We start from the raw sequence: 23,904 nt of genomic DNA on the forward strand, positions 1-23,904 counted from the left end.
CATGACTTTAAAATTTCCATTTGTTCCATTTATATAACAAAAGGTATATAAGCAAACCTGGAAAATAAAGAAAACGGATCAGTTCCTGGAAAAACTGGTCTCCTCATGTCATTCTTTCTCTCACCTTCTGGCTGAATTCCCATCTGGAGCATGGAGGCTCGCCAAGTTTTGCCCTGGCTTCTAAGACCCACGTGAGAGGGAGCCCAAGGTGGGGCACCCTCCGCTATTCAAGCGGGCACCGGTGGCCTATGTATGTGGTGCAAACTCCTTGTCTCAGAGTTTTATTGGTTCTCCACGTAAACCAAGTTATTCAGCATCTTTTCTCTACTTATTTTCCTACTACACTATTTCTTTCTAATCTCCCTCCATATCTTTAATTAAGCAATTAATTCCTCAGATGCTGACGCCGTCTCTGCTTCAAATTCCCTGGATCCGCCGGGGCTGGACCCCGGCAAATCTGAAAACTTCTCAACGTCTTAGAAATGAAAAAACAGAGAGTTATATTTGTTGTTATGTATAAGCCTAATGCTTATGTATAACAGATTTCTAGAGAGAACAATCTTTTATTACTTAAAGTAATAAAATAATAGTTTTCAAATGAATAATATGATTTCTGACTTAGGAATTTCTAGCATTTTCAGACTGTCTTTTCACCTTACAGGTAGAAACCCACTCTACTTGTTGAATCACTAATGGTTCCTGGTTCCAAAATTCTGCATGTAAATGTCATGTCTGTATTCAAATTTGTGAAGCTAATTAGAAGCTGTGTAGTTCAAGTACTCATCATCTGAAATATTCCAGAACTATACCAGAGTCTAAGACTACTGAAAAAATAAAATCTAAAAAATGGTTTCTAATAAATTTTAAATATAGTGAAATTCCAAGACTTGTAGCATAGGAAAAGCTGTAAAAAAGTTAAAGAAATATTATTAGAGAGTGATCTTAAAGCTATTTATTTAAGAAGAATATTCTAAATTTATTCTAAATTTATTTTCAGTGTAATTGACATATTAGTTTCAGGTTTACAACATAATGATCAGAAATCTAGATAGACTGTGACACGATCGCCACAATAAGATTAGTTATCATTTGTCTCTACCCATACTTACAGTTTTTTGGTGTTTTTTCCTTGTTATGAGGGCTTTTAAGATCTACTCTTTTGGCAACTTCCAAATATTTAACACAGGATTATCCATGTGTCAACTACAGTCACCATGCTGTATATTACACTCCCATCACTTAACTGCTTTATAGCTCGAGGCCACTGCCTTTTGACTGCCCTCATCTACTTCTTGTGCCTTCCATGCCCCTCCTCTGGCAACCACCAACCACCAACCTGCATCTGTAAGTCTGGTTTTTGTTGCTGTTGCTTTTTTCCTTCCACATACAAGTGAGTCATAAGATACTAGTTTCTCTCAGACTTACTTCACTTAGCATGATGCCCTTAAGGTTTAATCATGTTATTTCAAGTAGCAAAATATCATTCTTTTTGTGGCTGACTAATATTCCACTGATTCCATCTTTTTTACTGATTTATCCATCAGTGAACAAGTAAGTTGTCTTGGCTATTGTGAAGAATCCTGCAATGAACATGGAAGTACATGTATTTTTTCCAGTTGGTGTTTTCATTTTCTTTAGATAAATACTCAGAAGTGGAATTGCTGGATCATATCATGGGTCTATGTCTTATTTTTTTGAGGCATTTCCATACTGTTTTACATAGTGCCTGTACCAATTTGCACTCCCACCAATGATGCACAAGAATTCTCTTTTCTCCACATCCTTGCCAACACTTGCTATGTCCCAGTTTATTTGATAGTAGCCACTCCACCAGATGTGTGGAAATAGCCCATTGTGGTTTTGATTTGCATTTTCCTGACGATATATAAGGGTGAGCAATTGTTTATCTACCTTTTGGCCAACTGTATGTCTTCTTTGGAGAAATGTCTATTCAAATCCTTTGCCCGTTTTTTTCCTTTTAAAATCAGATTGTTTAGGCTCTTTTGCCATTGCATTGTCTGAATTATCTCTATATTTTGTATATCAGTCTCTTATTAGATATATGATTTGTAAATGCTTTTCCCATTCCGTAGGTTGCCTTTTCACTTTGTTGATGATCTCCTTTACAGCAAATAAGGTTTTCATTCTGATGTTTAATTACTTTTTGAAAAGATATTTCTATGCCTGTCAAATATTTACCTCAAGTTTGCTACTTTGGTGTAGGTCATGAAATAGTTCCTTAACTTTAATGCTTTAATCATTATACTTGAAATAAACAATATTAAATAACTGCCAATACTTCTAAAACTAGATAGCACTTATAACTAAAATGACATTTTCTAACAGATAAAAACACATTCTTTATTTATGCAATGTACTTTTTTACTTTCCTAGATTTTGGGGCAATACAGAGGCATTTATAACTCAAAATAAAATCAGAATACACAGGCAACTTAGCTCAGTTTATTCTATTCTAAACTAAGAATGTTATAATATTCTATTGTCAATATTTCATCGTATGATGCATAATATTGATTTTATTCCTCTAATGACTATGCAATATGTTATTAGTTTGATTCACTGAATTTTTCTTATTCATTTCTCTTCTGTGAATTCTTTGTGTGTATGTGTGGTTATAAGTAAGTAAGAAGAGGCCACACACAAACAAATGTTGACTCATTTTCCAAATTAGGTAATCCCCTAAGTAAATAAAGCCTGTGACACTTCACAGTTAGAACATCAATGAGATATTAAGTTGTGAATATAAATGAGTGTCTAAAACATGAAATATCTACAATGCATCACATATTTGAATTAGTTCACTATAGTCTAATGACAATCTTCACTTCTGAGGAAAAATTGCACATATAGTCACACACCTGTATGTGTGTGTGCTCAGTCATGTCCGACTCTTTGTGATCTCCTGGACTGTAGCCCACCAGGCTCCTCTATCCATGGGATTTTCCAGGCAAGAATACTGTTGTTGAGCGTGTGGCCATTTCCTATTCCAGGGAGCAGTCTCAGTTTAGGGATTGAACCCATATCTCTTGCATCTCCTGCACTGGCAGGTGACTTCTTTACCACTGAGCCAGCTGGGACGCCCACTCACACACATATCCATGTGCAAAAACATCTGGAAGTATGTTAGTTTATTTAAGTGGTTACGTCTAAATAGTAGCAAGGTTAATTCTTTTTTCTTTTATTTTTCTAGTATTCTAACTTCTCTATATTTTGTAAAGTATATATACTTTTTTAAAGTAAGCTGGACTGTAAAACAGAAATGTTGGTAACTAACACTGAGGCAAATGATACTGAGGCAAAAACGGTGCCCTAAAACTTGGAAAACAATATGCTGAGCACAGCAAGAAGCATGACATACTTCACATTTGATCAAGTAATTGTACTCCTGAGCATTCATCAAAAGGAAATAATTCAATATGAGCAAACCGGCATATAAACAAAGGTACTAGTTGAAAGAAAGTGAATAAGACATACTTTTCACATTAAAATATTGACATAAGAAGTTATTGCTTGTCAGTAAAAAGGAACATTATGTAGCTATATACTAATGCAATTTGCAGAAATATCACCTAAATTTATGTCTGAGAGACAATTTATAAATTTGAATTAGAAATTTTAGTGTGTCCATAATCATTGATCTGCCAAACTGATTTGCAAAAGAGTATTCAGAGCAAAAGTAGGCTTTGTGCTAAGATGTTTGTACAGAGATGTTTACAATAAGAAAAATTGTAAGTAACTCAAGCAATGTTTCCTTATTTTTTAGAATATACTTGAACCAATTAAAAAAATCTTCTTGATCTGTATTTATATTGTCTAGTTTTGTTCATTCTAAAAAAACCATAATGTGAAACACACATTTCATGAATTTTGGGGGTAAAAACATGTAGACAGCATTTTCCGTGCTACTAGATTGTCTTCATTTTGTTATAATTTTAAGATATTTCTGTCCATACTTTTTGCATTTATTAAAATAATTTATTTTTTATGGAAGGATAATTGCTTTACAGAATTTTGCTGTTTTCTGTCAAACCTCAACATGAATCAACCATAGGTATATATACATCCCCTCTCTTTTGAACCTCCCTCCCCAACCCACCCCTCTAGGTTGATATAGAGCCCTGGTTTGAGTTTCCTGAGCCACACAGCAAATTCCCCTCCGTTGGCTACCTATTTTACATATGGTAATGTAAGTTTCCATGTTACTCTTTCCATGCATCTCACCCTCTCCTCCTAAAGATAGATTTTGGGACTCCAAATATGATGGTACACCAAGAGGAAGTTCAAACGTATCCACTCCTTTCCTTAAGCTAGCAAGAATATTTCATGTGCCATTTTTTGTTATTTCTGACTTCAAGATTTTGATTTCAGCCAGACTTTGGGATGTTGAAAATACAACTCTTATGGGATCAAACCACCAAAATTAAAATTGTTATTAGTTACTCTTAGAAAAGAAGATTGTGAAAAATGATTAAAAGACTTACTTCTAAAAAACTGTGATGTCCTCCAATAAACTTACATTTGTTCTGAGTTCTAGAATACACTATGGGAAAAATAGCAAATATTAAGGACATATAAAATTTCATATATAAAACATCATCAAGTCTTATTGCTCCCCCCTCCCCCACCCTCAGTGCCCTGTCACAATTTTAGTCAAAGCTAGCATGACCCTAACCTGCTAAACTGCAAGATTCCCCTTCCTGGTTTGACCGAGACACTTCTACTCCTTTCCAAACTATTTTCTACATTACACCTAAGATCATCTTTGCAAAATGAAAATATGATTTGTTATTCACGGGCATGGAACCTTTCAGTGACTCCCAGAAGTTCTTAGGAAAAGTACTACGGTCTTCAAATAGAGGTAAGACTCTGAAGGTCAGGCTTTGGAATGCATCGTCACTCTACACTGTCTCTAGGATAGCTTGTCTGAGCTATGCAGGTTCTGTTCACTTCCTTGAACACATCTTCCTATTTCTGTCCATATGACAGGTTTTACTTGAATGAACCTACTCTTTTAAAATGAGATGCATAAATATCTTGAAACATCTTTCAAATAGCACTGAGTCTAGCAAAATAACACCAGTTTAAGTGAAGGTCAGAGCCCACAGAGATAGATGGCTCTCTGCAGTTATCTCCACCAAGAGGGCACCTGCTGACTCAGATGCATCTGCAGGTAACTTTAAGGATTTTAGAGGTTTGTAGTTCAAGCCTCGATCTTCAGAATGGGCTGTCTATGGCACCAGTTTTGCTGCTTCACTTTCTGTGGCATCCATTATTTCTTTTTAGCAGCACAAGTCACATGCATAATTAAATAACTCATTGCACATTTACTGATTTATATTTCCCTTACTCCATAAGAGCAGCTACCTTACTTGTTTTGTTTATTACCCTATTCCCTGTCCCTAAAATTGTTTCTTGCACATGTAGAATCTTGATGAGGAGTTGTTGAACCAGAGCAAATTAATATGGGGATTAATTAATTCTCCTCTGTATTTAGTCAGTGGTAGTTATCCTTCAAAACTACCCAGAGAAATTTCTATCTGAACTTCACTTATTTTCACGTTGCCCTATCAGTTCAGTTCAGTCACTCAGTCGTGTCCGACTCTTTGCGACCCCATGAATCACAGAACGCCAGGCCTCCCTGTCCATCACCATCTCCCGGAGTTCACTCAGACTCACGTCCATCGAGTCCGTAATGCCATCCAGCCATCTCATCCTTGGTCGTCCCCTTCTCCTCCTGCCCCCAATCCCTCCCAGCATCAGTCTTTTCCAGTGTTGCCCTATGGTAACTTGATATTTCAATGAAAGGTAGTCTTTACTAGGAGTCACGCTCCTGACAGGTTTGCATTGCTTAGATTAGAGAAGGAGAGTGATCGCTAGCTGCCTTCTGGGCTCGACTCAAAACTCCAGGTACATGTGAGCAGAGAGATCACTTAAGTGAGACGTTACAGACACAGCAACAGACAGGCAGTGGTTGACCTTTCCATGAAAAGAAAGGGAGGGTTCATATGACATTTCACTAGGGTCGCTCCAAGAAATCCTCTACCTTTCGTAGGTACTGCAATTATTCATCACAGCATCACCCCTCCGCACCGCGTTTCAGCAGGTCTTACAAGTCTCCTACACAGGGATACTACACTAATGTAAATTTGGTTTTAAAAAATAAAAGAAAGCCTTGAAACTCGGTAAAAACATCAATTTACTGCGAGTTTCTACCACAAGTTTCTACAAACATTTATTTGTGCATCTGTTACAGCTAAAGCTCTGATTATCTGTTACGGTCGTGGAAAGGGAATAGCTTATGGCTAAGTAAGAAATCTCTACCTATGCTGGATTAGGTTCAAATTGGGGCAGGGTTAAAATTCATTTCTTTACGTTCTCTGGTGAAAAATCACTCAAAGATAAGTTCCAGGAAAGCAAGTTTTCTATCTGCTCTATTCACTTCTATATTCACAAAATCCAGAACAAAGTCAGACACATAATAGCTGCTTGATACATATTTGTTGAAATTTAGTGTTTGACACTTTTTTCCTCTTTCCATTCTGCTAATGATCTAAGCGGACATGTATTCTTAGAAGATGTTAAAGAAAAGTTCTAAAATATTCCTGCTTGTTAGTGATCTCAACGCTGCAACCAATGTAGGTTCCCAGGCTGCAATAACTCAGATCAGGAGAGCGAGGTCTTTGATTTCTCCAGCTCGCTCTAGTCTGGATCTCAGGAAACAGTGATATTGCCCCTCAACCCCCGGAGTGTGAGGCGCCTCCAGCCTCACCCCTGCACATGGGTTTCCACCTTTGTTACACCTGCATGCCTTTCTCCATAGGCAGGGAGAGCAGACGTTGGCATCCAGGAGAATGGACATCAGTCCTCATTATGCCTCAGTCTATTGACCTACACAGGTCGCCTCCTCTTCCTATTCTGCTCCTGAAACAGATCACAGTGAAAGCACCGGAGATTTTCTGATACACCGTTGTGAGGTTCACAGCTCCTGAAACGCCTTAATTCTATGCTGTGCTCTTCTCAGTCGAAGCTGCAGTGACCCACTGCCGGTGCATCTTATGCTGACTTGAAAGGCGAGGTTATTCTTTGAGATCAGCTGATTTGAATATTCCTGGAATTACCCAGATACAGTGGCTCCATTTCACCTGTTTCACGCATTCTGCCTCCTGCGCCATTACAAACGGTTCAGACAAACTTCCACTATTTCAGAAATTACAGCCCCAATTTAGCACTTTCTGCCACCCGCAGCACAGCAAAGGGTGCTCTCCATTTCTAGGCAGAACGTTTTGTAAATTAGAAACGTATCAGTGACAATCATCAAGGAACAGTTTTCAAAATGCCCTCCTTTCCACAGAGCCTAGCAATTCTTCTTTCAAAAAGACATTAAGCAAAAGCAATGCTCTGAAAATGTCATTTGAAGAATACAATTGAATTAATTTATTTGTTTTATGATATTTTACAGTTAGTCATGTAAGAGACTTTCACTTTATTTTGTTCGTCTGCTCATTTAGATAATGCTTTAACTGCCGTAAATCCTGGCGATGGTTATAAAGGCACTGCATGAGAATACCAATAACTTCTAAATAGAGCATGGCCGTAATAAGCTGGGCTGAATATTCATTTTATCGTTCATGTAGGCACTTGGCTTCCTCTTCAAATATGAATATTCTTCTCCTTTCTCAGGTAACAGTATTACCGTGTAATTAATTTTGAAGATGACATAACGAAGGAAAATCTGTTGTAAACTACTAGAAGGTATATAAAGGCCTCAGGGAAAGTACATTTGAAATTTCTTACCTGGAAAGTCCCAAGTGAAACCAAAATCTTAAATCTGCTTTACTTCTAAAGCAGGAGATGGGGTACATGGGTTTCTATTGAGTATTGTTCACAGTGTCTTGATTCGGTTGTTGTTTAATTGCTAAATCATGTCTGACTCTATGACTCCATGGACTGCAGGACACTAGGCTCCCTTATCTTTCACTGTCTCCTGTAGTTTGCTCAGATTCGTGTCCAATAGGGAAATGTGAATATCTTTTCTTAATATTTAAAACTTGGGTTAAGTACATGGATGCATGGAGACTTTTCTCCTCACAAAATAATGGCATCAAGTCTAGATGATATCCACTGAGCATTGACCACAGGCAGTAGGTCCCAATCTTTCTGCTGAATACTACTCCACCATTGTGATTAGTGGAGAAAAGAAAAGATATGCCCTTCAGAATGCAGAGTTTCAATGAATAGCAACTAGAGATAAGAAAGCCTTCCTGAGTGATCAATGCAAAGAAATAGAGGGAAAACATAGAATGGGAAAGGCCAGAGATCTCTTCAAGAAAATTAGAGATGCCAAGGGAACATTTCATGCAAAGATGGGCTTGATAAAGGACAGAAATGGTATGGACCTAGCAGAAGCAAAAGATATGAAGAAAATGTGGCAATAATACACAAAAGAACTATAGAAAAAATATCTTCATTACCCAGATAACAACGAGGGTGTGATCTCTCACCTAGAGCCAGACCTCCTAGAGTGCAAAGCCAAGGATGCATCAGTATGGACAAAGATGGTAGAGGTGATGGAATTCCAGTTGAGCTCTTTCAAATCCTGAAAGATGATGATGCGAAGTGCTACACTCAATATGCCAGAAAATTTGGAAAACTCAGCAGTGGCTACAGAACTGGAAAAGATAAGTTTTCATTCAAATCTCAAAGAAAGACAATGCCAAAAAATGTTCAAGCTACTGCACAATTGCACTCATTTCACTTGCTGGCAAGGTCATGCTCAAAATTCTCCAAGCCAGGCTTCATCAGTACATGAAATGAAAACTTCCAGATGTTCAAGCTAGATTTAGAAAAGACAGAGGAACCGGAGATCAAATTGCCAATATCCATTGGGTCATAGAAAAAGCAAGAGAGTTCCAGAAAAATATCTACTTCTGCTTCACTGACTATGCCAAAGCCTTTGACTGTGTGGATCACAATAAACTGTGGAAATCAAACTTTAAGGAAGTATAAATATTCTAGAGATTATCAGCCAGGTGTCTGGAAACTTGATAATGAGTCCTGTTCTCACTTTTTGGAGCATCCTCAGGTGGTTCAGTTCAGTTCAGTTCAGTTGCTCAGTCGTGTCCGACTCTTGGTGACCCCATGAGCTGCAGCACACCAGTTACTTGTTGAAATTACCTTGTCTAGAAAAGACTGTGTTTCCAGAGTCATAGTTTAATATTGTAGCTCGATGCAGATACCTTGCTTAGGAAAATAAAAATAACTTCAGGCTATGATTTAATAAAAAGAAATATATACCCTGTTCTGTTTTTTTTCCCCCTCTCATGGTCAATCTATCTTTTATATTAACTCAAATCTAATCACATAGCCTATATATATATTTGGATCAGCAGTTTTGAAATATGAATAATGCCATTTAAGTGTTCTCTTAACTATTTGACTAATTAGTGTATTAATACATCTAAAAATAGCAAAATTTGTTGAAAGTTACACTTATAGAGTTCCAAATAGTTTTTGGTATTAAAAATAACTTCTTGTTATTTATTTAGGATTCTAAGATATCAGAATATTCTTTAAAATCACATTTAATCATTTAAAGATTTTGTCTGATGGAAACATGGTGCTTACCAGGCAGTGCTAGTGATAAAGAGCCCACTGCAGGAGACTTAAGAGACTTGGGTTTGATCCCTGAGTTGGGGAGATCCCCTGGAGGAGGGCATGGCAGCACACCCCAGTATTCTCACCTGGACAATCCCATGGACAGAGGAGCCTAGAGGGCAACCATCCATAGGGTCGCAAACAGTCAGACACAACTGAATCACCTTAGCATGCATGTATGGAAGGAATCCAATTGGTGGCTTAACTGGAGATAAAATCCCCTTTCCCACAAATCCTCTCTGAGTTTCATGCAATGATACCCATCCAGAGCCTTCCCTATGCCAGATGGTAAAGAAAGAAAGATTCATTCACAATGTCCATTCACTGCTTACAAGTGCCGGTCTCAGGGTATACAGGAGGGTACACTCTGCACTTACTTTTTGATAGAACTCACTAAACTTTTCTGGCCATCTGCTTGTGTAAAGTTGATGTGCATTTCTGGCTTGCAACCTCTATGGAGTCCAGGCCATTCATCGTCACGTCTATGTTCCAAGGACCTAGTGCAATCTATCATTGTACCAGTAGCAAATGAAGCTTTTATTCAACAAGTATTTGTTGACTGTCTGTTATGTATCAGGCGTGATTTTAAATAAAAGAGATTTTGTTGTTTTCGTCCAGTCACTAAGATGTGTTTGACTCATTGAAAATTCATAGACTGCAGCATGGCAGGCTTCTCTGTCCTTCACTGTCTCCTGGAGTTTGCTCAAACTTACCCACTGAGATGATGACACTATCCAACCATCTCATCCTCTGTAGCCTCCTTCTCCTCCTTTTTCTGTCCCAGCATCAGAGTCTTTTCCAATAAGTCAACTCTTCATGTTAGGATTTAGCAGTGAACAAAAAGGGCAAAAATTCCTGCCTTCATAAAATTGATGTTTTAATGATGAGTGATATTCTTGATATTTTAACAATTTGCTTGTATCTTAGCTCTCTTTGGATCTTTATTTTCCTGTGTACACTTAAAAATAAGATTCTTGAGTTCCTTAAAAAAATTCAGCTGAGGTTTTGATTACCAGAGCATTGAATTTTTCAATGTTTGGCATAAATGGATATTTCCATGTCATCTCACGGATTCACTTATATCTTTCTTGATCCTTTACTGAGGTCATCAAGTATGCCTTTCAGTTCAGTTCAGTTCAGTCACTCAGTCCTTTCCGACTCTTTGTGACCCCATGAATCCCAGCACGCCAGGCCTGCCTGTCCATCACCAACTCCCAGAGTTCACTCAAACTCATGTCCATTGAGTCGGTGATGCCATCCAGCCATCTTATCCTCTGTCTTCCCCTTCTCCTCCTGCCCCCAATCCCTCCCAGCATCAGAGTCTTTTCCAATGAGTCAACTCTTTGCATGAGGTGGGCAAAGTACTGGAGTTTCAGCTTTAGCATCAGTCTTTCCAAAGAACACCAAGGACTGATCTCCTTTAGAATGGACTGGTTGGATCTCCTTGCAGTCCAAGGAACTCTCAAAAGTCTTCTCCAACACAACAGTTCAAAAGCATCAGTTCTTTGGTGCTCAGCTTTCTTCACAGTCCAACTCTCACATCCATACATGACTACTGGAAAAATCATAGCCTTGACAAGATGGACCTTTGTTGGCAAAGTAATGTCTCTGCTTTTGAATATGCTATCTAGGTTCATCATAACTTTCCTTCCAAGGAGTAAGCATCTTTTAATTTCATACAATCACCATCTGCAGTGATTTTGGAGCCCCCAAAAATAAAGTCTGACACTGTTTCCACTGTTTCCCCATCTATTTCCCATGAAGTGATGGGACCAGATGCCATGATCTTACTTTTCTGAATGTTGAGCTTTAAGCCAACTTTTTGACTCTCCTCTTTCACTTTCATCAAGAGGATTTTGAGTTCCTCTTCACTTTCTGCCATAAGGGTGGTGTCATCTGCATATCTGAGGTTATTGATATTTCTCCTGGCAATCTTGATTCCAGCATGTGCTTCTTCCAGCCCAGCATTTCTCATGATGTACTCTGCATATAAGTTAAATAAGCAGGGTGACAATATACAGCCTTGATGTACTCCTTTGCCTATTTGGAACCAGTCTGTTGTTCCATGTCCAGTTCTAACTGTTGCTTCCTGACCTGCATACTTATTTCTCAAGATGCAGGTCAGGTGGTCTGGTATTCCCGTCTCTTTCAGAATTTTCCACAGCTTCTTGTGATCCACACAGTCAAAGGCTTTGGCATAGTCAATAAAGCAGAAATTGATGTTTCTCTGGAACTCCCTTGCTTTTTCCATGGTCCAGCAGATGTTGGCAATTTGATCTCTGGTTCCTCTGCCTTTTCTAAAATCAGCTTGAACATCTGGAAGTTCATGGTTCACGTATTGCTGAAGCCTGGCTGGGAGAATTTTGAGCATTACTTTACTAGCGCGTGAGATGAGTGCAACTGTGTGGTAGTTTGAGCATTCTTTAGCACTGCTTTTCTTTGGGATTGGAATGAAAATTGACCTTTTCCAGTCCTGTGGCCACTGCTGAGTTTTCCAAATTTGCTGGCATATTGAGTGTAGCACTTTCACAGCATCATCTTTCAGGATTTGAAATAGCTCAACTGGAATTCCATCACCTCCACTAGCTTTGTTCATAGTGATGCTTTCTAAGGCCCATTGGACTTCACATTCCAGGATGTCTGGCTATAAGTGAGTGATTACACCATCATGATTATCTTGGTCGTGAAGATTTTTTTTTGTACAGTTCTTCTGTGTATTATTGCCACCTCTTCTTAATATCTTCTGCTTCTGTTAGGTCCATACCATTTCTGTCCTTTATTGAGCCCATCTTTGCATGAAATGTTCCCTTGGTATCTCTAATTTTCTTGAAGAGATCTCTGCTCTTTTCCATTCTGTTGTTTTCCTCTATTTGTTTGCATTGATTGCTGAGGAAGGCTTTCTTATCTCTTCTTGCTATTCTTTGGAACTCTGCATTCAGATGCTTGTATCTTTCCTCTTCTCCTTTGCTTTTCACTTCTCTTATTTTCACAGCTATTTGTAAGGCCTCCCCAGACAGCCATTTGCTTTTTTGCATTTCTTTTCCATGGGGATGGTCTTGATCCCTATCTCCTGTACAATGTCACGAACCTCATCCATAGTTCATCAGGCACTCTCTCTATCAGATCTAGTCCCTTAAATCTACTTCCAACTTCCACTGTATAATCATAAGGGATTTGATTTAGGTCATACTTGAATGATCTTTAGGTATATTTTTAATAATTATTAGGTGTTCTATTATATGCTTATCATAATTAGTTTACTTTCTATTATGTCACTATAGACAAATTATTCTGCATTTTGTAATTTACTCATTTATTCATAAACATGTCGATCTCTCTCATTCATTATCATAGTTTGTCTATGCTTACATATGTAGGTGACATCAGTTCAGTTCAGTTCAGTTCAGTCGCTCAGTCGTGTCCAATTCTTTGTGACCCCATGAATCGCAGCATGCCAGGCCTCCCTGTCCGTCACCATCTCCCGGAGTTCACTCAAACTCACGTCCATCGAGTCAGTGTTGTCATCCAGCCATCCCATCCTCTGTCGTCCCCTTCTCCTTCTGCCCCCAATCCCTCCCAGCATCAGAGTCTTTTCCAGTGAGTCAACTCTTGGCATGAGGTGGCCAAAGTACTGGAGTTTAAGGTTTAGCATCATTTCTTCCAAAGAACACCCAGGGCTGATCTCCTTTAAAATGGACTGGTTGGATCTCCTTGCAGTCCAAGGGACTCTCAAGAGTCTTCTCCCACACTAGAGTTCAAAAGCATCAATTCTTCAGTGCTCAGCTTTCTTCACAGTCCAACTCTCACATCCATACATGACCACAGGAAAAACCATAGCCTTAACTAGACGGACCTTTGTTTGCAAAGTAATAGGCAAATAATTTTTTTTGTTAACCTGAAAATCACTACATTGCTTGCTTTTTTTCTTTTTTTTATCTCTTACAACAATGGCTGGAAATTCTTTTCTTTGTTGAACAGTATGGTTCAAAACATGCATGCTTGTCTTATTCTGCCTTTTAGAGGAAATGAGCTCTATAATTTTTCCATTTAGAATAATGTTTGCTGTAGATTTTTGATATGGTACTTTTAGCAAGTTAAGGAAATTTTATTTGTAACAGGCTGAGGGTTCTTAAAAGTCATAAATAGATATTGAACATCATCAAATGCTTTTTCTGAATCTATTCAGATGATTATATTACTTTCTTCCTTAAATCTGACAATTGCACTGATAGATTATTTATTACAGAAATATTTTTCCCTTCTTGGGTAAACATACCTGGTCATGATTTATTAATCTCACACACTGTTGGATTTGAACAGACAATATTTTATTTATATCTGCATACGTGAGTTAAATACACCCATAATTTTTTATACTATCTTTATCTGTTATGAAAAAAGATTCTGTGTTTCTCATACAATAAGCTGATTAAAAATTTTGAGGGTTGTTGCAATTCGTTGTTCAACCAGTTTTCCAATTGGCAAATTGTTCAGCTGACAAATGTGTTGTTCTTACAAACTAAATGAAACTTGTATATATATATGCATACGTAAAATTTGTGTAAGTGGCTATTGAGGAATAATTTCCTGGCAATAAAATCCTTGGGGCAAAATTAAATAAATACAACCAAAATAACCTCTACAAAGCTTCACACTCTCACTACCATATTTTGAGAGTTTCTGCTTCTCCTCTTGTGTCCAAACATGAAGTATCAAAAATGCTTTTATTTTCACAGTATATTTGTGAGCCCAGTCCTAGAGCTGGTCCTGTTTGAATCTGAACCACAATTCCGACATTTGTTCACTTTGAGAATTTGGTCAGTTAGCTCATTTCATAGGGCTGTTGGGAGGATTAAATGCATTAACAATGTAAAATGCTGCAGTGTGGGAGATATAATAATTATCAATAACTTGAAAATATTATTAATCCTAATGTCTTTGTAATGTGGAATAGTTATGTTGACTAGAATTTATTTTATTGTGAGTAAAATCAAAATTTTGTTAATTTTTCCTTTTTTTCCTATAAATTATCTATAATTTGCTTTTTGTCACTTCATTATAATATATACAGACTTTTTATAAATTGAGAAATTCGGTGTTAGCTATCAGGTTTAGATTATAAACTACATTCTTTGCTATCTAATGGACATTTAACTTAAATTGTCACTTTCCTTTTTAAACCTATCATTTTTTCTGTTATGGCTTTTGACTTTTGTTTATATTTTTGCACATCGCAATTATAAAAAAAATTTACATGCTTTTTTCCTTGAGCTGTTACTATTTTATTTTTTACATTTAAACTGTTGATCAAACAGTAATGTTTTTGACTTAGTGTAAGGTAGAGATCTAGCTTAATTTTTTACCAAATAATGAATTATCCCAAATCGATTAATTTAGGAAACATAATTCTTCTTCTCATGCAAAATGAGACTGCTTTATAATTTGAATTTCTGCATTTTTGTGTTTATATGCTCTGTATTCTTTGATAAACTATGTGTTTCTTTTTCATACATAATGGTATTAATTTGTGTAGCTATATACTAGGTTTAATGTTGGGCTGGATGACTCAGAACCTGGAATCAAGATTGACAGGACATATGGGAAATTTTAAGCTTAAGAAATAAAGAGCATGGAAAAAAAATTGCCAGGAGAAATATCAACAATCCAGATATGCAGATGATACCATCCTAATGACAGAAAGCAGAGGAGCTAAAGAACCTCTTGATGAAGGCGAAAGAGGGGAGTGAAAAAGCTGGCTTAAACTCAACATTCAAGAAACGAAGATCATGGCATCCTGTCCCATAACTTTGTGGCAAACAGATGCGGAAAAAAATAGAAACAGTGACAGATTTTATTATCTTTGTCTTCCAAATCACTGCGGACTGTGACTGCAACCATGAAATTAAAAGATGCTTACTCCTTGGAAGAAAAGCTATGACAAACCTAGATAGTGTGTTAAAAAGTAGAGACATCACTTTGCTGACAAAGGTCCTTATAGTCAAAGCTATGGTTTTCCAATAGTCATGTATGGATGTGAGAGTTGAACCACAAAGAAGGCTGAGCACTGAAGAATTGATGCTTTCCAAATGTGACGCTGGAGGACTCTTGAGATCACACCAGGAGGTCACACGAGTCAATCCTAACGGGACTCAAACCTGAATATTCATTGGAAGGACTGGTACAGAAGCTGAAGCTCTAATACTTTGGCTGCCTGATGCGAAGAGATGATTCACTGGGAAAAAAACCGCTGATGCTGGGAAAGAGACAGGACAAGATGAGAAGGGGGTGACAGAGTATGAGATGGTTAGATGGCATCATCCGCTCAATGTACATGAATGTGAGCAAACTCAAGGAGATAGTGAAGGACGAGGAGGCCTGGTGTGTTGCAATCCATGGGGTCACAAAAAGTCAGACAGGTTAGACACTGAACAACAAATCTTGGTAAGTGTTGGCCTACCGTTGTTCTGCTACCTGTTTTCAGAATTTTTCCAATGAGATTTAGTATAATTTTTCTAAACTACGCTCTAATATGATTTTTAGTGTTTTAATGGGATCTGAACACTGTGTATAAACATCGTTTTGCTTTTCATGATCCCTATTGAATGATTGGGTTGGAAAGGACTGACACTGGGTATAAACAGCTCGTCTTGCAAAAGTCCTAGAGGTTTAGAGTCTCCTATGTGTCTGCGTGCACTTCACGTGAAATGAGTATGGCCATATGCAAGGGGCTTGAAAGGAGGCTGAGGCGCTATGTGTTTGCAGTAGTTTTTCACAGAAATGTCTGTTTCATAACTGGCTGCTCCTTTGACTCCTCTCCTCATAAATTGAAGTCTCTCGCTCAGTCATGTACAACTCTTTGCGGTCCCGTGGACTGTAGCCCACCAGGCTCCTCCTTCCATGGGATTCTCCAGGCAAGAATACTGGAGTGGGTTGCCATTTCCTTCTCCAGGGGCTCTTCCCGACCCAGGGATCGAGCCCAGGTCTCCCGCTTTGCAGGCAGACGCTTTAACCGCCGAGCCTCCAGGGAAGCCCAATCCCATAATTTGATGACCTGTCCTAAAAGGCCTCATTCGAGGATGTAGGGCAAACATCTTTAAACTATAGTAGACTGTTCACAGGTTAAATCATTTTGACCTTTATATCCTTCCCCTTCCCCCACAAATGTAACTTCTTTTTGCAGTGCTTACATTTCTGTTCAAGTTATCTAGTAGAACGGAAGGTACCCCTAATCCACCAAAGTTCATAATTCTTAACCTCGGGGCGGGGAGGGGGGAGGGTCATTTCACATCTGTGGCTTTTAATTAAGCACCTTTCCCGCGCAGTCCACTTCCGGTTCCTCTTCCGCAGAGATTGAGCGCTTCCGTTTCTTTGACTGTGACAAGACTTGAGAACTCCTCACATCGCCACCCACCACCTGCCCCCACAGTCCCGTCCTGGCCTCTCTGTGCCCATTTCACCTTTCTTTGATCAATTTTACACTAGCATTAAGCTTCCACTGTCCAGAATTAATCATCACTGTCTCTGTAAGAACGCTTGAGAGCTCACAACAGCCACTTATATTTAATTAAAGCCTCTTAAATTAAGACCCAGGACAGTTTTGTGCTTTACTGTAGCCATCTTGTCTCTTCTAGTGCTACATTCCAACTGTTGCTCTCTGTTTCTGCTAAACAAATTCACTCGTACATATTAACCTTTTATTCCCCCTTTAAAGCCATTCTTTCTATCCTTGTCCTCTTGTTCAAATCTCTCACATCTCACTTGACCTCTGAATTTATTTCAACTTCGCTGTCCATTTGTGCAGATTCTCTCTGAATGCATCTGTTTGTTCCTATTTCTTCGCTTACTAAATATTGTTTGGCAATATTGGACCCTAGGAAAAAATCTGTCTTTAGACAGCCTTTATGATACAAAATTATAATAAAATTACTAAGCAAGTTACTTCTCTTTCTAATTTTCTGTAAAAAGAGATATAACATTTACCAACTTATGTTATTTGAAAATTATTATATATATCTGTATACTCTCAACATATACATATATATACTTTTTATATATAAATACATAAATTTAAATACTTTATAAATTTATAAAGTATATTTTAGTATTTAGTATGCATACTAAATATATAAAGTGTTTAAACCATTTCTATCTCTATCTATCTGTATTTATTTTCTCCAAGTCCATTCATTTTGTTAGCCTTATCACCATTACTCCAAACTACAGCCCAACTGTTGATAAATAGTATGTGCTCAGTTAACATTTATCAAGTACATATTTACTCATGTATGAATGATAACATATCTTTGTGACTCCTATAATACTGTTCTCAATATACAGAGAATTTGACAAGTGCATAGAATATAGTTGAGTATTTTTGAAAATGCCTATCGCTACAAATTAAAACTGACTATGTCAGCTGTTCAAACTAGTTGGTTTGGTTGTCTAATAATAATGAATAAATGTTTCCATTAATAATTCATTTCAGTTCAGTTGCTCAGTCGTGTCCTACTCTTTGTAACCCCATGAACTGCAGCATACCAGGACTCCCTGTCTGTCACCAACTCCCAGGATTTACCCAAACTCATGCCCATTGAGTCAGTGGTGCCATCAAACCGTCTCATCCTCTGTTGCCCCCTTCTCCTCCTGCCTTCAATCTTTCCCAGAATCAGGGTCTTTTCAAATGAGTCAGCTCTTCACATCAGATGGCCAAAGTATTGGACTTTCAGCTTCAACATCAGTCCTACCAATGAACACCCAGGACTATCTCCTTTAGGATAGACTAGTTGGTGGATCTCTTTGCAGTCCAAGGGACTCTCAAGAGTCTTCTCCCAACACCACAGTTCAAAAGCATCAATTCAAAAGCATTAATAATTAGTGAGAATTAAAAATGCTTTCAATTCTTTATATATTACAGCACCATCACAATTTAAAAATCAAGACATTTGTTTCAACTGCAATTGCATCCTAATTTTAACATACATATCACTAAAATTTCAAGGATGAACTCCTTTGGTAAATAAAACATTGCCAATTATTCTTAAACTTTAATCTCTGAAATTGACATCTATAATTATATTAATTATTTAATGAATTCCTCTGAAAGATAATTACGTGAGCTTAATTTTAAAACATTTCTATTTCCCCAGATTTATTTAGAAACAATTGACATATAATATTATGTAAATTTAAGATGTATATATTGTTGATTTGATACACATATATACATATATATATATTTATTGGAGTATAATTTTACTATGCTGTGTTAGTTTCTGCTGTACAATGACATGAATCAGTTATAAGTGTACATATATGCTCTCCCTCTTGTACCTCCTCCCCACCGACCCCCTATCCTGCCTCTCTAGGTCATCCCAGAGCACTGATCTGAGCTCTCTGTTTTATGCGGCAGCTTCCCACTAGCTAGCTATTTTGCACATGGTAATGTAAGCAGAGACATTCATTTACCAACAAAGGTCCATCTAGTCAAAGCTATGGTTTTTCCAGTAGTCATATATGGATGTGAGAGTTGGACCATAAGGAAAGCTGAGCACTGAAGAATTGATGCTTTTGAACTATGGTATTGGAGAAGACTCTTGAGAGTTCCTTTGACTCTTCCTGCAAGGAGATCCAGCCAGTCCATCCTAAAGGAAATCAGTCCTGAATATTCATTGGAAGGACTGATGTTGAAGCTGAAACTCCAATCCTTTGGCCACCCGATGCAAAGAACAGATTCATTGGAAAAGACCCTGATGTTGGGAAAGACTGAAGGCAGGAGGAGAAGGGGACGACAGAGGATGAGATAGTTGGATGGCATCACCAATTTGATGGACATGAGTTTGAGCAAGCTCCAGGAGTTGGTGATGGACAGGGAAGCCTGGCATGCTGCAGTCTATGGGACTGCAAAGAGTCAGACACGACTGAGTGAGTGAACTGAACAAAATTATTACCACCATAGGTTACCTAACACTTCCACCATGTCACATAATTACCATTTATTTTTTTGTGGTGAAAGCACTTAAGATTTATTTATACTTCCAAGTGTATAATTCCATATTAAGATCTCCAATCACCAGGCTGTACATGTGATTTTTAAGACTATATTTATCTTATTACTGAAAGTTTGCATCCATTGAGTGTGTGTTAGTCACTTAGTCATGTCGGACTCCTTGTGACCCCACAGACTGCAGCCTGCCATGCCCCCTGCCCATGGGATTCTCCAGGCAAGAATGCTGGAGTGGATTGCCATTTACTTCTCCAATCCATTGACTAACATCCCCCATTTCTCACAGGCCCGAGACACTGGTGGTCACTCTTCTACTCTCTGTCTCTATGAGTTCAGATAAAGAAGGTGTTCTCTCTTTCTCTCTCTCTTTATACACACACACACACATGCACACACACACATATACACTGGAATAATATTCAGCCACCAGAAAGAAAGAAATCCTGCTACTTGCAACCACATGGATGAAACTTGAGAGCGTTAAGCTAAGTAATCATTACTCATTTAAGCTTTTGAAATTATGTCAACATAAAGGCTGTTTTATATATATGTATATATGTGTGTGTTAGTCACTCAGTTGTGTCCAACTCTTTGCAACCCCACGGACTGTAGCCCGCCAGGCTCCTCTGCCCATGGGATTCTCTAGGCAACAATACTGGAGTGGGTTGCCATGTCCTTCTCCAAGGGATCTTCTCAACCCAGGGACTGAACCCAGGTCTCTTGCATTGCAGGCAGAATTTTTACCATCTGAGCCACCAGGGAAGCCCATATGTGTTTGTGTGTGTATACACACACACATATTTTTAATATGGCTACTTCTACCAAGAATTTGCTGGAGCAGCGGTGAAGAGAAACACCACGTCCAAGTTAAGAGAAATCCAAGGAAGACAGTAGACACTGAAAGAGGGCATCAGAGGGCAGACAGACAGAAACCACAATCACAGACAACTAGCTAATCTGATCCCATGGACCACAGCCTTGTCAAACTCAATGAAACTAAGCCATGCCACAGGGGGCCACCTAAAATGGATGGGTCATGGTGGAGAGGTCTGACAGAATGTGGTCCACTGGAGAAGGGAATGGCAAACCACTTCAGTATTCTTGCCTTGAGAACCCAATGAACAGTATGAAAAGGCAAAAACATAAGACACTGAAAGAGGAACTCCCCAGGTCGGTAGGTGCCCAATACACTATTGGAGATCAATAGAGAAAAAAAACCCCAGAAATAATGAATGGATGGAGCCAAAGAAAAAACACCTAGTTGTGGATGTGACTGGTGATAGAAACAACGTCCGATGCTGCAAAGAGCAATATTGCATAGGAACCTGGAATGTTAGATCCATGGATCAAGGCAAATTGGAAATGCTCAAACAGGTGATGGCAAGAGTGAAAGTCGACATTCTAGGAATCAGTGAACTAAAATGGACTGGAATGGGTGAATTTAACTCAGGTGATCATTATATCTACTACTGTGGGCAGGATTCCCTCAGAAGAAATGGAGTAGCCATCATAGTCAACAAAAGAGTCTGAAATGCAGTACTTGGATGCAATCTCAAAAAGGACAGAATGATCTCTATTCATTTCCAAGGCAAACCACTCAATACCACGGTAATACAAGTCTATGCCATGACCAGTAATGCTGAAGAAGCTGACGTTGAGCAGTTATTTGAAGACCTACAAGACCTTTTAGAACTAACACCCAAAAAAGATGTCCTTTTCATTATAGGGGACTGGAATGCAAAAGTAGGAAGTCAAGAAACACCTGGAGTAACAGGCAAATTTGGCCTAGGAGTACAGAATGAAGCAGGGCAAAGGCTAATAGAGTTTTGCCAAGAGAACACACTTGTCATAGCAAACACCCTCATCCAACGACACAAGAGAAGACTCTATACATGGACATCACCAGATGGCCAAAAATCAGATTGACTATCTGCTTTGCAGCCAGATATGGAGAAGCTCGATACAGTCAACAAAAACAAGACCAGGAGCTGACTGTGGCTCAGATCATGACCTCCTAATTGCCAAATTCAGACGTAAATTGAAGAAAGTGGGGAAAACCACTAGACCATTCAGGTAAGACCTAAATCAAATCCTTCATGATTATACAGTGAAAGTGAGAAATAGATTTAAGGCACTAGATCTGATAGAGTACCTGATAAACTATGGACAGCAGTTCATGACGTTGTATAGGAGACAGAGATCAAGACAATCCCCAAGAAAAAGAAATGCAAAAAAGCAAAATGGCTGTCAGAGGAAGCCTTACAAATAGCTGTGAAAATAAAAGAAGCAAAAAGCAAAGGACAAACGGAAAGATATACCCATTTGAATGCAGAGTTCCAAAGAATAGCAAGGAGAGATAAGGAAACCTTCTTCAGCGATCATTGCAAATAATTAGAGGAAAATAATAGAATGGGAAAGACTAGAGATCGCTTTAAGAAAATTAGAGATACCAAGGGAACATTTCATGCAAAGATGGGCTCAATAAAGGACAGAAATGGTATGGACCTAACAGAAGCAGAAGATATTAAAAAGAGGTGGCAAGAATACACAGAAGAACTGCACAAAAAAGAGCTTCACAACCCAGATAATCACGATGGTGTGATCACTCACCTAGAGCCAGACATCTTGGAATGTGAAGTCAAGTGGGCCTTAGGAAGCATCACTATGAACAAAGCTAGTGGAAGTGATGGAATTCCAGTTGAGCTATTTCAAATCCCAAAAGATGATGCTGTGAAAGTGCTTCACTCAATATGCCAGCAAATTTGGAAAACTCAGCAGTGGCCACAGGACTGGAAAAGGTCAGTTTTCATTCCAATCCCAAAGAAAAGCAATGCCAAAGAATGCTCAAACTACAGCACAATTGCACTCATCTCACATGCTAGTAAAGTAATGCTCAAAATTCTCCAAGTCAGGCTTCAGCAATACATGAACCATGAACTTCCAAATGTTCAAGCTCGTTTTTGAAAAGGCAGATGAACCAGTGATCAAATTGCCAACATCCGCTGGATCATCAAAAAAGCAAGAGAGTTCCAGAAAAACATCTATTTCTGCTTTATTGACTGTGCCAAAGCCTTTGACTGTGTGGATCACAATAAACTGTGGAAAATACTTCAAGAGATGGGAATACCAGACCACCTAACCTGCCTCTTGAGAAACCTGTATGCAGGTCAAGAAGCAACAGTTAGAATAGAACACGGAACAACAGACTGTTTCCAAATAGGAAAAGGAGTACATCAAGGCTGTATATTGTCATCCTGCTTATTTAACTTGTATGCAGAGTACATCATGGGAAATGCTGGGCTGGAGGAAGCACAAGCTGGAATCAAGATTGTTGGGAGAAATATCAGTAACCTCAAATATGCAGATGAAACCACTCTTAAAGCAGAAAGTGAGGAAAAACTAAAGAGCCTCTTGATGAAAGTGAAAGAGAAGAGTGAAAAAGTTGGCTTAAAGCTTAACATTCAGAAAACTAAGATCACAACATCCATCCGGTCCTATCACTTCATATCAAACAGATGGGGAAAGAGTGGAAACAGTGGCTGACTTTATTTTGGGGGGTGGGGGGCTCCAAAATCACTGCACATTGTGATTGCAGCCATGAAATTAAAAGATGCTTACTCCTTGGATGGAAAGTTATGACCAACATAGACAGCATATTAAAAAGCAGAGACATTACTTTGCCAACAAAGTTCTGTCTAGTCAAGGCTATAGTTTTTCCAGTGGCCATGTATGGATGTGAGAGTTGGACTATAAAGAAAGCTGAGGACCAAAGAATTGATGCTTTTGAACTGTGGTTTTGGAGAAGACTCTTGAGAGTCCCTTGGACTGCAAGGAGATCCAACCAGTTCATCCTAAAGGAAATCAGTCCTGGGTGTTCATTGGAAGAACTGATGTTGAAGAAACTCCAATACTTTGGCCACATGATGCGAAGAGCTGACTCATTTGAAAAGACCCTGATGATGAGAAAGATTGAGGGTAGGAGGAGAAAGGGATGACAGAGGTGAGATGGTTGGATGGCATCACCGACTCAATGGACATGAATTTGGGTAAACTCCAGGATTTAGTGATGGACAGGGAGACCTGGTGTTGCAAAGTCAGACTCGACTGAGCGACTGAATGAACTGAACCAAGAATGTAATGTTGCTTACTCATGAGAAGAGTTGACTCATTGGAAAAGTCTCTGATGGTGGGAGGGATTGGGGGCAGGAGGAGAAGGGGATGACAGA

This window comes from Ovis canadensis, chromosome 8, assembly GCF_042477335.2.
Source record: "Ovis canadensis isolate MfBH-ARS-UI-01 breed Bighorn chromosome 8, ARS-UI_OviCan_v2, whole genome shotgun sequence".
NCBI lineage: Eukaryota > Metazoa > Chordata > Mammalia > Artiodactyla > Bovidae > Ovis > Ovis canadensis.